General features: G+C 38.2%; 1 pseudogene; it reads left to right on the forward strand.

Moving 5' to 3' along the window:
* The first annotated feature begins 1,323 nt into the window (after positions 1-1,323).
* LOC110221929 (adenosine 5'-monophosphoramidase HINT1 pseudogene) overlaps positions 1,324-17,835 on the forward strand; it is a 53,616-nt pseudogene continuing 37,104 nt past the window's right edge.

Consider the following 17,835-nt stretch of genomic DNA (forward strand, 5'->3'; position numbering starts at 1 on the left):
TCCAGCTTGGTGGCTTAGATGCCACCTGGGAGCACTTCACATGATGTTGGCTTTATTTATATTTTACTAATAACCTGATAAATCTCCTAACAAGGCAGACACCCTTGAAAATGGCTTTTATTTTCTGCCTCTGGATATAAATGAAACTATTCTGTTGTAATCCCAGTGAGCAGCCCCTGGGGCTAAGTTCCTTTCTGCTCCAGACCCTTGTAAGGGAAAGAGGGCAGTCAGAGGAGGAGGCAGCGGCCAGGAAGGCCCTGCCCTCATACCCTGAGCCGCCCTTGTGGACAGAGATAAACATGTTTTGGGAGGATCTTATTTCCACCTTTTTTCTGGAAGGTGGGGAGAGAGGAGAGCCCAGCCAGTCAAAAACAGACTGTAAAATCCTATCATAACTATATGAAAATAGCTAAAAGGAAAACAGGAATCTTTGGCTCTGTCTGATTGGATGGAAAAAGGAAAGAGGAAAGAAAGTGGGACAGGGAAGGAGTGTCATCACAAGTTACCTGGATTTTAAAGTCAGAAATTGTTCATTAACATTTGGGTTTGCCTCCCCACCTGCTCACTGTTGCCCAGCCCCATCCTGATGGAGAATGCCTCAGCCACCTTGTTAGAGCCTTTGTATGCTCACTCCCATTGCACTGAGACTGAGGTTTCTAACCTCTCTATCACCTCTCCATTTTCTTTCAGCTGCTGCTGCTACTTTTGGGGGGGTGCAGCTGTTTCCCTTCTACTTCTGTTCATTCTCTGTCACCCTCAGTCCCCCAAACTTCACGGGCTTGCCTAAATTTTATATCCCTTCAAATTCCATAATCCTTCTTTTGGTCTTTTTTTTTTTAATTCAAGCTAAGAAGACTATTCTTTAAGCTACTGCACTACAAATCCCAAGATGCTTAGCTATTGTTCAAACTATCTGTGGCCTGAGTCTTTGCCACACAGGTGCTACATGCAAACCTTGCTTAGGTAATGTGGCCACAAGCAAATGTAATCATTCAAGACCTCTCTTTTTGTCTTTTATATGTACTCTAAAGCCAGCTTTAAGAAAACTTTCCTCAAGTACATCCTGTTTCCATTTGCCTATGTCTCTGTTCATCCTTAGAAGTAGAGTCACCAGGTTGCCTCCACATTTGTTGGAAGGATATATGTGAAGGTGCTTTGAAAGAGTTTTCACAACTGCACTGCTATAAGAAATCTTGGCGCCAATGAACTCTAACCATTCTAAGACCATTTACAGATGAAACTGGAATTAGGACAGCAGATGGACAAAAACTAGAATAGATTTACCAGCATACCTCTAATAATATTTTTTCATCAGTAATCACAATGAAGACTCCATATTTGCTCTCTAATACCTCAGTACCAAATATGCCATATAAGGATGTGGAGATAGTAGTGAAGAAGATAAAACCAGAAGGAACTGGGCAAGAACAAGAATACACAGAAGGCATCCATGGTGCAGGAGACTTTGGTAAGCACTGAAGGACTGATTCTGAAGATGTTTGAAGGAGGAAAAGATATCAAACAAAGGGGGAAAAATCCTAGACAATATGATAAAAATTTTAAAAGTGGTCCAGAAGACCTAAGTAACTGCTGACTCATGCACTATTTTTCTCATCTTTCCAATTTTTTAATGAAATGCATGTATTAAAGATACTTAAGATGAAAATATGAGAAGGGAATAGGAAACCTTCCACCAAAGATATGTATAGCAGGTCTTATCTTCATTGTCACACGTGTGATTAAGAATTTTAGAGAATCAAAGATTTTACTGTGCTTATTGTTTATTGATAATAATTATAATAGTAATAATAAAATACACTTGTGAATCCTTGATGTATTCCCTTCAACAAGTGTTTTTCATGCCTATAATATGAATATACAAGATTAGTAGATGCAACCACAAAGATAACTTTCCTTATCAACACACTGATGAGTATTAAATAAACTATAAAATAGGGAAATACATGTTCACTAAAGGTGTTTGCCATTGTCATGGAAGATATCCTGTGTGGAGTCCAAATGGAAGAGAGACCCCTATGGATGGTGAAAACCTTCAGAAGCTTTCAGTTTCAGATGATATTGGGCTGATTGCACCAAACCCCAGAGTACTAAAGGGCCTCCTTAGCGAGATCCATAAATAACAGTCATGTTCTAGTAAATGTTTGACAACCATTTCCCCAAGAGAAGAAAGTATGCTGGTCATACTTTAAACTTTAATCTACATTATTACCATTTTCTCCATTACTTTTTAAAGTCTAGACAATCAACAAAACTAAATCAATCATTTTTTCAGTTTCCAAGGTAGAATATGCTCCCATTGAAAATCAAAGGATGGGTTCTTATATAAGCTGGTTCAAGCTGGCCTTCTGAACTGAACACTCACAAAAGATCAGCCTACCAATCCACAAGGGAAAAAAATCACCTTACATGAACAATGGCTCTTATCCAGATGATGGAATTCAGTTGGATGGGAAGGCTGTTGAGTTAGTCCATGAGCATAAACGTCTTGGCCAGGCATTACAGATGACAGTGAACTGGGCCCAAAATTGAATAGGAGGAAGAGAAGGGGCAGAATGGCATTTGGAATATTGTGCAGAAAATTCATTATTCTTAAGTTTCCTCCAGAAACAAACACCCATCTTTTTTTTAACACCAAAATTCTTCTAGCGATACTATATAATTGTGATTCGTGCAACACTATAATCTCTAAAGAATTAAAACTATAGGTCAACCAAAGGGATGTTTGTAGGCCACAAATAAGCTGTAGGATGTTTCAAATGATGATTTACATGCAAAACTTGGCATAAAATGTTTCCATGAAATCACCATGAAATAGGTAATCAAAAAGAAGTGAACTGGTCATACAATTAAAGAAAGATATATCAGAAGGATGGCCCTAGTGTTACCCTAGCACCCATAATAAAAGACTCAGAGGGAGGCCACCAGTGCTTTGGAGAGATATTGTTTAAAGGACTTATGGGAACATGTGGGCACCCAGGATGAGAAATTGTGAATGTATGATAATCTGCATTGGTAGAAGGAATGGCTGCTTTAATGAGATCATGGATATGATGAACTCTTGAAGTAAATACAAGATAGGGCGATGATGATGATGAGGAGGAGGACATAGACAAGCATTTAACAATTTATACAGTTTTCCATTAGTCATGGTAATGGGTAACAGGGACACCATGGTTAAGTTAAATCTAGTTATGATCCCAAATAATAACTTTTAAAAACTTAAAATGTTTTTATTGATAGAAAAAAAATTTTGGTTTGTCTTTACACAGAATCACAGACCTAGAACTGGAAAGGACTCAAATTCCCTTCAAAGATTTAGTACAACCCCCTAATCTTACAGATGAGGAAACTGAGGCCAGGGAGCAGTGACTCACTCAAAATTGCCCAGGTTGAAAGCATCAGACATAGGATTTAAACCCAGGTTTTTTGACTCCAGAGTCACATTCTTTCACCTATAGTACAAGAGACACTACCTGACCATCATTCAAACAAAAACCTTTCAAAGAACATTCCTTCAAGTCAAGTAAAGTCAGCTAAATAGACCCTGGGTTCTTAAGGTTTTGTGTGTCATGGATACCTTTGCCAGTCTGGTTAAGTCCTTCTTAGAATGATATTTTAAAATACAAAAAATAACATACGTGGGATGACAAAGGAAAATAATTATGTTAAGATACAGTTATTAAATATTTTTTAAAAACTTCACAGACCCCATCTTAAGAATCCATGTTGGACTAGTCTTGACCTAGAGTAAGTACAGTAGAATAACATCTTACATAAAGGTTAAATTCTAAAGTCATCACATAAAAATTGAGTTTACTCCTGCATGTACTTTCAAAATGTTGTATCTTGTACGTAGTTAGGCATGTTGTCACTGTAATATTCTCTTATGTGATACTCTGGATATTTCCATGTCTACTGCATGTACTGTTGAAGTACATTTGTTTTAGTTCAGTTTCAGTAGAACCAAAGGTTGGTTACCTAGACACCAGGAAAATCACTCATGTTTTAAAGAGCTGATGCTCATATTTATACTGTAGAATTGCAGGTTTTAGACTTGCCCTAGCTGATCTTTGCAAGAAACTGCAAAGAATTTGGGTCCAGGGAAGGAATGTAACATGAGTGCCAAAGCCTATTGGTATGGGACTCTCTCCTTGTTGGTGGAGATCAATTCCCTGTGCCTGCATAAGAGGCAGGACAGAGTTAACAAAAGCAAAAGGGAAGAATGGTCCAGTCTCTTCAGATCTTTTCAGCATCTTCAGGTTTCCTCAATCTCTTTTGGGCTTTGAGCACTTCTGACTTCCAGCTTTGAGAAAGAAGATGGATGATACCAACCCTACTTCAGGTTGCTGAAGGGAAATTAAGACTCTGGGAAGAAATTAACAAGAGAGAGCTGGCAGTCTCCATCATGTCTCTATCCCTAGATTTTTGCACCAGAAATTTTGGGGACTTTCCCCTTGTATAAGATCTAGGACTTTCTCTTTTTTGAGCTGTTACCTTGCTCCCAATGGGAGTGTTCCTTTACTGTTTATTATCTGGTTTTTATTCTCTTAAGTACACTTTCTCTGATTTCTATTTTGCTTTTGACTTGTATTTCTTTGTGTAAATGTATTTCTTTGCTAATTTTTTTTATTGTGCTCAAAATTACCCTTGAAAATCCTTTAAATCAACCTCAAAGTATCATACAGTATCTTTAGTCAGTCATAGCTGGAAAACAGCTATGGTCTCTTTAAAAAAAAAGGAAGTCTGTATCAGTGAGCTGATGAATCTGAAATGGTTGCTAAGGAGACTATCAAAGTAAATTTATACTTCACTATACCCAGCTAAGCTATTGATCAGGAGAAAGGCAGAACTGAGAATTTTACTCACAAAGAAGGAAAGACAAAGGTATAGTCTTAGCTGGCAAGAAAACTGGTGATTAAGTTGAGGGGCAATTTCCTTAAAAGAATTTCTTATGGAAGGGTGATATATTGGAGAATAATCACATCACCATATCACTGTTGTTTCTTCTTCCTGCTTCTCCAGGGGAAGGGAAGAAACACAGAACACAGCAGAGACAGGCTGGCTGGCCAGAGATGCTAGAAAGGTCAACTAAAGCTGTCCCTCTCATTAGCTTTACCAATCGGAGCAGAATAAGTAGACTGTGGACATGATGAAGAAGAGATTCTAGAATCACACACAGCTGTAGGAGATGCTCACCCTGCAAGAGGCAGTTGGGAATAAAGAGCAACTAAAGAAACAGTGTATTCTTGTTTCCCATTTCACATCCATTAGAAGGAAAATGGAATGGCAGGCAGAACAGCCCGCATTATTTAAATTGGCCTCTCTCTCTTAATACACACATTCACACACACACACACACACACACACACACACACACACACACACACACCCCTTCTCCCTCCCACGTTCTCACTTCCTCTCTCTCTTTTGCTACACATAAATACACATAGGATATAACCCCATTATTATACCATTTGCCACTTTGGCAGTTTACTGTTCATTAATATAAAGGATGTGAGCTTTAAATTTGACAATTTGGTCCCCATGTTGTCTGCCAAAACACAAATTCAAAAATCAGATTTAATTTTGCTCTGTATTAAAGCCAAGTAGATAAGCTTACCATTTGGATCTCTACTTTCCTTTCTTTTCTTCCACAGAGATGCAAAATAAACATTGCAAGGCATGTAACAGAAAGGAAGAGTGGATGGAAGGAAGCTATTTAATTTGAGAGCCCAATAGTAATTAAGATGAGCTGCAGGAGGGGATTGCAGAGGTTGGCTCCATTATCAACCTTAGCATAGCACAAGAACTTAATAACCATGGTGGGTTTATTACTTCTGTCCCCCTGGTCACACAAACATCTATAATGCCGAGTGACATTCACTTGACAATATAGTTTTAGGCCAACACACACTCCAAGTGACTAACAAATCTCCATTTGACATTTACATCTAGGGATGAAGCAGTGGCATTAGGTGAAGTAGTAACAAGAACTTAACTTGTTAAGTAACAACAAGAACTTACTGTTGTTGTTATGAGTAAGAACAACATAGTCCCATATTCTTACTTAGAGTAAGAATGAGAAAGGGAGAAAAAGAAGAGTTTACAAGGAAGATCATTTTTGGTTGTTGGAACTCAGCCTAAATTCAAGGGTAAGATGCTCAGATTTCAAATGTGGTATTAATATGGAAACTGACAACCTATCTGGGTTTTCACTTCCTAATATCCAAATTAGGAAAAATGATTTTTAGCCTATTTAAAAGCCAATTTAAAATTAAAAAAAAATTTTTTTTGATTTTTGGTGAGACAATTGGGGTTGAGTGACTGGCTCAGAGTCACACAGCTAGGAAGTGTAATGGGTCTGAGGTCAGATTTGAACTCAGGTCCTCCTGACTCCAGGACCATCTAGCTAACCCTAAAATTAAAAAAAAATAATAAATTTTAACCAATTAAAATTTAGCAATTCTAATTATCACAGCAAATAAAAATGTTTTACAAATGGCTATCAGATAAGTTAATGATTGATAATATATTTTCTTGTGCCCCTTTACCATTCTCAACCTGTGAATCTTCATTCCTAGGTAACATTCACCATCTTCTCTCTTCTGCTACATGGTTACTAAGCATTTGTTGAAGAAAAAATGGAATTGATCTGGCATGCAACTTCAGCTGGGCTCTTGCTCCTATTTGAAAATTCTTCTGCTTTACCTTTATCAACTCTCTTAATCAATCAACAAACTTTTATTAAGTACTATATATGTGTGCATGTGTATACATACATATATATTTATATATACTTGGCACTGCCCTAAGGGATGAGAAGAAAAAGAAAAATCTAAAATCTCTGCCCTCAAAGAGCTTAGAATCAAATTGGGGAGCAAATATGTCCGTAAGTATACAATATATCCATGCTATATAATATAAGTCCACAAGATACATTCAAAATAGATACAAAGTACCACTGAAGTGGCAGCTAGGAGTCTGGGGAAAAAACTTCATGTAGCAGGTATTATTTGAGCTAAATCTTGAAGGAAGACAGGATTTTAAGAGATGGGGATGAGGAGCGAGTATGTTCCGAGCATGGAAGGACAGAAAGCTCAAAGACATACAGATGAAATGCTATGCATGACAAATAGAAGACAATATGACTGGACTATTGAGTGTGAAAATGGAGGGGCAAAATGTAAGAGATTGAAAAAGCAGGAAAGGGTCAGGTTGTGAAGATCTTTAAATACCAAATGAGGAGATCACGTGTGATCCTAGCAGTAATTTGGAGCCACTAGAATTTATTGAAGGAGAAAGGGATAAACATGGTCAGACCTGGACTTTCTCCATAAAACCCATCCTCCCAAATTTTCTTTTCTCCTCTTTCCTACAACTGCATAATGTGTCCTGATTTTTATAGCCTATGGCATTGCTTTCTACTTCACTTAGATAGGGAGGCCATTCAGCAGGAGTTCCTGCAGCCCCTATCCGCCATTTCTCATAACTTCTTCATCTCATCACTTACCGTCATATCTCTCCGTGGTCATGAAACAAGAAGAGCAATTCCTACCTAACTAAACCTAAGCCCATTTACCCCTTAGATCCGATTTCCTCCTGCCTTCTTCAGGGACTTGCACCTGCAATCATCCCCTCTTTCATTCATCTTCAATCTCTCCCTTGCCAATGGCTCTTCCCTATGTGGTGTTAATGGATAGAGGGTTGGCTTTGGAGTCAGTAAAACCTATGTTCAAATTCTCCTCAGACACTAATTGTGTGAATCTGGACAAGTCACTTATTCTCTCCACCTTTGTTTCCTCAACTGTAAAATGAGGGGATTGGCTGTAATGACCTCAAAGTTCCCTTCTACCTCCAAATCTGTGTTCCTCTGATCTGCCTAGATACATGCTAAAATCTCCTTGGGTCCCTCTATCATACCCAACTTTTGTACCAAAACTTTTTTCCCCTTACTAGCTAAACTTCAAATAAATGATAGAAATGGAAAGAATGATGTACTTGGAGTCGAGACACCTGCCTTCAAATCCATATTCTGGAACTTATTAGTTATGTGACCTTAAACACAACACTTAGTCACTTTCAGACTTGGTTTCCTCATCAATAAAGGGGGAATAAAATAATAATACCAGCAAACTCCTTACTTCATAGGATTCTTGTATCAAATGAAATAATGAAGATAAAAAGAAAGCATTCTATAAATATCAGTAATAATAATACTAATAATGAAAAGGCAGTATGGAATAGTGAGTAGAGTACTGGCTGGCCTTGGAATCAAATCCTGAATTCAAGTCCTGCCTCTAACACATACTGACTGTATGGCTCTGGGCAAGTCACTTAGCCTCTTAGGGCCCCAGATACCCCTGTAAGACTATGAGAGGCAGAGCAAGAGGTGATCTTTGCTGGTAGAGGGATTTCCTCACAGGAGTTCTCTAACAAATTTCAGGCCCAGTTAAAAACAAAAGAAATAATAATAGTTATTATTAGTGACACCTTGATGCCTTTTCTCACTATCTCCTTGCAATTTGTCTTCTGTCTTCTCTTGCTACCAAAACGGTTCTCTCAAACAAAGGTAACCAGTGACTTCTTAATTGCCAAATACATTGCCAATTTTTTTTCGGACCTCACTTTCCATGCCTTCTCAGAAGCACTTGAAGCTGTTGACGATCTCCTCCTACTTTCCTAACTTGGTTTCTAAGAGGCCCACTCCCTGCCTGTTGTACCCCTTTAATCACTCACCTGTCTCCTTCACTAGCTGTTCATTCTCTTCCTGGATGTTCTCCAAGACTCTGTCTATGCCCCTCTTATCTTTTTTTTTTTCTATTTTCACTCCTTGGAAGCCTCATTCTCTCCCAGTACTTTGGCTACCACCTCTGTGCAGATTACACCAAAATCTTCTATTTCTTTTCCAAGCTCCAGACCCACATCTCCAAATTCATACAAGATATTCCCATGTGGCTGAGCCCTAGAAACTCAAATTCATTACCAAGACTGAACCCATAAGTCCTATCCCATTCTCTCAATTTGCCCCTCCTTCTAAATGCACACTTTTTGTGTGGAGCACCACCATTCACCCAGTCTCCCATGTTTGTAACCTTGGAGCTATTTTTAACTTTTCCTTCTCCTTCTTTTCTTGTGTTTAGCAGTTGACAAACTGTTGATTCTACCTCTTCAAAATCTTTCATCTCTGACCCCTTTCTACTCACTGCTTCCACTGGCACAGACCCTCCCTCCCACTCCCCAGGGACTATGGAAGTAGGGTCCTTATAGGTTTTCTTGCCTTTACTCTCTCCTAAGATCCATCCTTTGTAACGCTAACAGAACAAATTTGCTTATTCTCAGAAATCTTCTATTTCAGTGCAAAAAAACTTTAATGGCTCCCTGAAGTAAGTTCAAACTCTTCTGCCTTGCATTCAAGGCCCTCCAGTATCTGATATCATCTTACCTGTCCAGTCTTATATCATATTCTTGCCCTCAATGCAACTTCTAGTCAAAGTGGGCTTTGTTGTTCTTGTCACTTCAGTCACGTCCAACTCTTCATGACCCTTTCTGAGTTGATTTTTGTTTGGTTTTTTTTGGCAAAGATACTGGAGTGGGTTTGACATTTCCTTCTCCAGGTCATTTTACAGACAAGAAACTGAGGCAAACAGGGTTGAGCGACTTGCCCAGGTTAATAAGTGTCTGACGGCAGATTCGAATTCAGGTCTTCCTGACTCCAAGTCTGGCTTTCTATCCACTGTGTCACCTAGTTGCCCCAAAGGGGACCATACTCCCACCACCCGAGGTTTGACTCTGGGGATGCCTCACTTAAAAGGCATGTAGCTGTACAGCAGAAGCTGAAGCAACTACTAGGTACTCATAAATGTTAATTAGTTTAATAGGGGTTGAGGTACATTGGCCCCTTTCTCACTCACTATAACACCCTTTCTGTATGTGCTTTCACTAATCAAGGTTTATTCTCCCTATTTTGGAGGCAAACATATGCTTCTAAAGCTCCTCAGCTGTCATATCCATAACCTGCTAGGGTTCTACACCTAGACCCACTCTTACCTTCACTGATTCAGTCCCACCAAATATTATTTCTTCCTCTGGTTCAGACTTGTCACTTAATTCTACCAAAGATAAAGCAAACCTTTAAAAATAAAGCAAAATTTTAAAAAAAGAATTCAGTGTATGCCTTGATGCTGATAACGATAATTGGCATTAGTTCCCTAGTGTGTGTGAGGGAGAAGTAAAATGTAAACTTCTTAATGTCAGGGGCTATTTTGATTTTGTCTTTGAATCCCCAATGATACTATCATAAAGTAAACCTTTCATAAATGTTTGTTAAAGTTGAAGTAGAGAAGAGGTTCACTTTATCTTGGGTAGAATTAAGTGATGAGGAAGAGTCTGAACCAGAGGAAGAGATAATATTTGGTGGGACTGAGTCAGTGAAGGTGAGTGAGAGTGGGTCTAGGTGAGGAACCCCTGAAACCTGGGTATGGAAACCCCAGCAGGTTATGGATCTGAGAGCTGAGAAACTCTGGAAGCTTGTGTTTGCCTCTAGAATAGGGAGCTTGAGCCTCGATCAGAGAAAACACACAAAGAAGTGGTGCTAAAGTGGATGAGACAAGGGCCAGGGTGCCTCTACTCCTGTGCTTCAAGCCTTGAGACTGTGTGAGTTCTGGAATATAGCCACCTCTCACATACCTGTATCAGTGTCAAGGGACCATTGATGACAGGGCTCCATCAGTTGCCACACATATGAAGGGTCAAACATAAGGTCCAACAGTCTTCACATGGGAGAATAAAGTGCCTGGTGTTGGTGGGAGGGAGGGCTTGTCAATAGATCTGGAGTTCAGGTGAAATTGAGAGCAGTGATATGGGGAGAGGGGATATAACATCTCTATTTGCTCTACACTCTTCTATCTGTGCTTTTGCTTGGTTATTCCCTATGCCTAGACAGGGGTGGGCCCCATGTGGCCTCCACGTTGCCGGTTCCCCACTCCTAGCCTAGAGAATCTCCATCTCCCTCTTTATCTGAATTCCTACCCATCCTTTAAAGTACAACTCAAAGGCCACCTCTTCCAAGAAGTGTTCCTTGTTTCCACTGCAGATAGTAACCTTCTCCTTCAGGCTGTAAATAGCTCTTTGTTTTGCAAATCTTAACATCTACTTAACACCTACTCTCATATAATGTAAATTAGAGTAATCTGTGATTATGTCAACACAATCCTGCATTTTTCCTCCCTGGCACTTCTCTGTAGGAGTAAGTTTGAGGAACTGGCAGTTCTCTAATTGTAGCAAAACTGTTTAAAAAATTGTGATGAGAAACACATATTTCTAGAACTCCTTGGCACTCATCAACTCTGAGACCTTGTTGTGTCTAAACTTTGTGTGGAGAGGCAGAGCCAAGATGGCAGAGTACAGGCAACAACCCAGCTGAACTCTCCCAACATTCCCGTCCAACAATTTTAAAGTAACTCCTCAGATCAAATTGTGGAGCATCAGAACCAATAAAAGGTCAGAGTGAGACATTTTTCTAGTCTAAGACAACTTAGGAGGTCAGCAGAAGAGATGTGACACTGAGGTTGGGGCCAACCCAGAGCAAAGCAGTAGAAGCTGAGGACCTTGGAGGTGGCTGTGCTGGTAGCAGCAGCTTTTGGGGCTGTCAGCCCAGAGATTTTAAGGGGATTAGACAACTGGCAAGAAGGAGATTACAAGGGACCCTTTGCTTCTTGACTGGGTGCAGCTGGCACTGATTGGCAACTCTATTGCCCATATGTAGTTGCGGGTTGCAGTCCCAAGGCAAAGAGGAGAGGCTGTGGATGATCACAGGGTGCAAGGAGTTTGTCACAGTTCCAAGGCAAAGAGGAGTGCACTAGTGCTTGTGGCTGCAGGAGAAGGGGACCTGGTCACAATTCCAGGGCCAAGAGGAATGCTAGCCCTTGTAGCTTCAGGGGGACAGGAGCTCTTCCTGGGTAAAGACCAGAGCACAAACTAAAAGAGCAACGACCACATCTCTCCCTGGATCACATCACCTTGGAAGCGCTGAAAGCTTGCAGATTCCCAGAACTAGCTCTGAAAATAGCAGTACACAAAAAATGCCTAAAGCTTGGGACAGTGCCTCACCTTCACAAGGTGAGCAGAGCTGAACTTTAACACAAAGTTCGAAGTCAAGAAATAGGCAGGGAAATGAGCAAATAACAACAACAACAAAAGAGAACTTGACCATACAAAGTGACTCTGGTGGCTTTTGTCCTGCCACTGGACTTCAATGACTCTGGAAGAAAGAGTGAAACTAAGAACTTTGTGCAACTCCATCTCACTTAAATCTAATTCACCCACAAGTTAAGACATCATCCATGATGTCACTGGATTTCTTTGAAAATGAAGGACAAACAACAACAACTATGATGGCAGGGAAGACTAAGACATAAACTCAGAAAAAGACAACAATGTGAAAACAGCTACAACCAAAGCCTCAAAGAAAAATGCTAATTGGATCCAAGCCTAACAAAAATTCCTAGAAGAGTTAAGGAAAAAGATTAGAGTAGTAGAGGAAAAGTTTGGGAAAATAAATGAAAGTGATGCAAGAAAAATTATGAAAAGAGAATGGCTTGGTAAAAAGGCAGAAAAAAATACTGAAGAAAATAACACCTTAAAAAAACAGAATTGGCCTAATGGTAAAACACACAAAAATTCACTAAAGAAAAGAACTCCTTAAAAAGCAGAATAGACCAAATGGAAACGGAGGTACAAAAGCTCGCTGGAGAAAATGATTCCTTAAAAATTAGAATTGAGCAGGTGGAAGCTAATGACTCCATGAGACATCAAGAAACAATAAAACAAATTCAAAATAATGAAAAAAATAGAGGAAAATGTGAAATATCTCATTGGAAAAACAAGAAACCTGGAAAATAAGGAGAAATAATTTAAGAATTATTGGACTAACTGAAAGTCATGATCAAAAAAGAACCTGGACTTCATATTTCAAGAAATTATAAAGAAAAACTGCTCCAAATATCTGAGATCTGGAAGGTAAAATAGAAATTGAAAGAATCTGCCAATCATTTCCTGAAAGGTATCCCATAATGGATTGAATGAACAATAGCCAAATTCCAGAGCTCTCATGTCAAGGAGAAAATACTGTAAGCAGTCGGAATTAATTCAAATATCATGGAGCCACAAATATCAGGATCACACAAGACTTAGCAGCTTCCATACAAAGAAATGTAGGGGTTGGAATATGATCATTCAGAAGGCAAAGTAGCTAGGATTATGACCAAGAATAACCTACCCAGCAAAACATGAAAGAGTAACCACAAGGGACTTAACAAAGTTAAATTGTTTACATTTTTATATGGGAAGATGATACATGTAATTCCTAAGAACTTTATCATTATTAGGGCAATTAGAAGGAGTCTGCTTTGAGGGTGTATGTGTGAGTCAATCATATTGGGATGATCTCAGAAAAAATGAAGGAGTGAGAAAGACAAATGCACTGGGAGAAAGGGGAAGTGAGAGGAAAATGGGAAAATTTTCTCACATAAAAAAGGCACACAAGAAAGAGCTTTTATAGTGGAGGAGAAAATGAGGGGGGGGGTGGCAGGTAGTGATTGAACCTTACTCTCATTGGAATTGGTTCCAAGAGGGAAGAATATATATACATACTTAGTTGGATATAGAAACCCAATGAAGAAATAGGAGGAGGAGGGGATAAGATAAAGGGGGTGGGGGATGATAAAAGGAAGAGCAAGTTAAAGGAGAAGTGGTCAGAAGCAAAATGGATTTTTGGGGAGGAACAGGATAAACAGAGAGAGAGAGAGAGAAAAAGGATAAACAGAAGAAAATAGGATAGAGGGAAATACATAGTAATCTTAACTGTGAATGTGAATGGGATAAGCTCACCCATAAAATGGAAGTGGATAGCAGAATGGATTAGAAACCAGAATCCAACAACATTTCGTATACAAGAGACATTCTTGAAACAGAAAGCCACACTCAGAGTTAAAATAAAGGACTAGATAGGATCTATTAGGCGTCAGCTGAAGTAAAAAAGGCAGGAATAGGGATCATGATTTCAGACAAAGCAAAAGCAAAAATAGAACTAATTAAAGAAATAATCAGGGAAACTACATTTTTCTAAAGGTATCATAGACAACGAAGTAATATCCAAAAAATTTATAGCAAATTTCTCTGATAAAGGCCTCATTTCTCAAATATATGGGAAACTGAGTCAAATTATAACATTATAGAATTATAAAATTATAATTATAAAAATTATAAAAACAGAAGCCATTCCTCAATTAATAAATGGTCAAAGATATGCACAGGTAGTTTTCAAAAGAAGAAACCAAAGCTATCTATAGTCATGCAAAAAAAATACTCCAGTTACTATTGATTAGAGAAATGCAAATTGAAACAGCTCTGAGGTATCATCTCACAACTATCAGAAATAACAAATGCTGGAAGGGATGAGGGAAAATAGGTACACTAATAAACTATTGTGAACCAGTCCAACCATTCTGGAGAATAATTTGGAAATATACCCAAAAGGCTGTAAAACTGTGCATACCCTTTAATCCAGCAATACCACTACTCAGTCTGTACCCCAAAAAGTTCAAAGGAAAATGACCTATATGTACAAAAAGTATTTATAGAAACTTTTTTTTAGTAGCAATTGAGGGGATGCTTATCAATTGGGGAATGGTTGAACAAGTTGTGGCATGTGACTGTGATGGAGTACTATTATGTTGTAAGAAAAGATGAGGGGGGTGGTTTCAGAAAAAAAAATCATTTCAAGATCTATATGAACTAATGTAAAGTGAAGTGAGAAGAGCCAGGAGATTACTGTACACAGTAGCAATAATGTTGTAATGATGACCAACTGTGAAAAACTTGGCTATTGTGATCAATACAATGATCCAAGACAATTCCAAAGGACTCGTAATGAAAAAATGCTATCCACCTTCAGAAAACTGATGAACTCTGAGTGCAAATTGAAGTATAATTTTCTTTTTTTAAGTTAATTTATTTATTTTTAGTTCAACAGTCACTTCCATAAGATTTTGAGTTTTAAATTTTCTTCCTCCCCCCATCTCCCTCCCTGAGACAGAACACAATCTGGTATAGGATCTACATATATATTCCTATTAAACATATTTTCACATTAGTCATGTTGTAAAGAAGAACTGGAACCAATAGGAGGAAACACAATAAAGAAGAAATAAAACAAAACAAAAGAAGAAAAAAGAACAAATAGAATGCTTCAATCTACATTCAAACTTCATAGTTCTTTCTCTGGTTGTAGGTAGCATTTATCCATCTTGAGACTTGGAGATGTCTTAGATCCTTGCATTGCTGAGAAGAGTTAAGTCTATCAAAGTTAGTCATCGTATAACATGGCTGTTACTGTGTACAACGTTCTCCTGGTTCTGCTCACTTCACCTAGCATCAGTCTGTACAAGTCTTCCCAGGTTTTTCTGAAGTCTGCTTGCTCATCATTTCTTATAGCACAATACTATTCCATTACATTCATATACCACAACTTGATCAGCCATTCCCCAATTGATGAGCATTCCCTCAATTTCCAATTCTTGGCCACCATGGAAAGAGCTGCTATAAATATTTTTGTACATGTGGGTCCCTTTCCTATTTTTATGATCTCTTAGGGATACAGCCCTAGAAGTGATATTGCTGGGTCAAAGGGTATGCACATTTCTATAGCCCTTTGGGCATATTTCCAAATTGCTCTCCAAAATGGTTGGACCATTTCACAACTCCACCAACAATGCATTAGTGTTCCAATTTTCCCACATCTTCTCCAGCATTTATCATTTTCCTTTTTTGTCATGTTAGCCAACCTGATAGGTGTGATATGGTACCTCAGAGTCATTTTGATTTGCATTTCTCTAATCAATAGTGATTTAGAGCACTTTTTCATATGACTAGATAGCTTTAATTTCTGCATCTTAGAACTGCCTGTTCATATCCTTTGACCATTTATCAGTTGGGAAATAACTTGTATTCTTATAAATTTGACTTAGTTCTCTATATATTTTAGAAATGAGGCCCTTATCAGAGACACCGATTGTAAAAATTCTTTCCCAGTTTTCTGCTTCCCTCCTAATCTTGGTTGCATTGGCTTTGTTTGTGCAAAAACTTTTCAATTTAATGTAATCAAAAATAACCATTTTGTGTTTCATAATGTTCTCTATCTCTTGTTTGGTCATAAATTCTGTTCTCCATAAATCTGACAGGTGCACTATTCCTTGTTCTCCCAGTTTACTTATAGTAACAGCCTTTATATCTAAATTGCGAACTCCGTATAATTTTCTTGCTTTATTTTTGAGGATTTAAAAATTTTTTGCAATAGAGATAGTATGTTTTGCATGATTTCACATGTATAATTGATTACCTTCTTAATTGGTGGGGGAGGGTGGGAAGGAGGGAGATAATTTGAACTCAAAATTTAAAAAGAAAAGAATGCTAAAAATTATTAAATTTTAATGAAAAAAGTAAACTTTGTGTGTTCCTCAGCATCTAGCTGAGTGTTCTATGCACACTATGCCCTTGAAAAAAAGTAGTTATCATCTACTTTATCAGTAATGACAGAAAAGGATATACGCATGTAAGGGCCATGTCCAGGACTGGAGCCCATTGACTGTGATACCACAGCTTGCTTCCTTGGAATGAGCTAGTTGGGTTACATAAGATGTGTATGTCATCTTAGTTCAGTGCCTGGCAAATAGTAGGCATTTAATAAATGCTTATTGACTGACTACGATACCAGGTAAGATGTAGACACAAATGGAATGCTTTCCCTCCATATACACAACCATCAGTAACAGATAAAAAAGAGGAAGCTGTTGCAGCTGAAAGATTACTTCTGGTCAGAATGAAGACCCTAGCTTCACAAACTCTCTTCCAGTCACCCTTGCTGTCTAAGCTATTAGTCTGACTCCTGAAAGAGCGACAGAGCCTCAGGTTGACCAAAGGGATATCCTTGGCAGCCAAATTGCCAATTCTTACTGTGCATTATAGGTGAGAAGTAGAGAAATTTACAGCTCAATTGTTTCAGGCAGAGCAATTAAAAAATAGAGAAAATTAAGTCAACAAGCAAAAAACAACAACAACAACCCAAAATAAAGCAAAAACAAACAAACAACTTCTTCAATGCTACAGAAAATGTATCTATTTTTGGTAGGATGATACCAAATTCATGAAAGGCTGAGGTGAAGATAAAATGCAGCATTTGTCTATATACATCCTTCAAAGTGAAAGTGCCGCTGTCTTCTTTGTCACTTCTGCAGGAATAGGTTTGGTAACCTAGCAAATTCACTAATTGTAGTAAAACTCTCTTTAAAGATCATGATAAGAAATATACATTTCTAGGACTTCTTGGCATTCATCAGCTCTGGAACCTCCCAGATTTGTAATGTATCCTGTGTAATGCAGCACTTCTCAACCATGACAGAATACGTGGTAATAGAATGTTACAGGAGAAATACAATGCACATAAGATGAATAGCAGCATGTTCTCCTTCTGTTTATTTTGGGTGAGGGTTTTATAATTTGATATTAAAATAGTGTTTTTATGATTTTAATGTGGCATAGTTGACAATGCAGAGTTCTGTGATGAAAAGATAATTGCTATAACATTTAAAATATTTAATTAAGGCACTCTAAAATAATAAAAATATTAAAGCCTGCTTTTGCATTTTCAATCTAGCATAAACTTTAATCGTCATTCTTATTCAAATGACAAGCTGTAGAATGCTTGAATGTTATACCTACACCCATGAATGATTTTGGGAAACTATGAAATTATATCAA

The sequence above is a fragment of the Phascolarctos cinereus genome, unplaced genomic scaffold (assembly GCF_003287225.1).
Source record: "Phascolarctos cinereus isolate Bilbo 61053 unplaced genomic scaffold, phaCin_HiC Scaffold_4;HRSCAF=312, whole genome shotgun sequence".
In the NCBI taxonomy this organism is placed as follows: Eukaryota; Metazoa; Chordata; class Mammalia; order Diprotodontia; family Phascolarctidae; genus Phascolarctos; species Phascolarctos cinereus.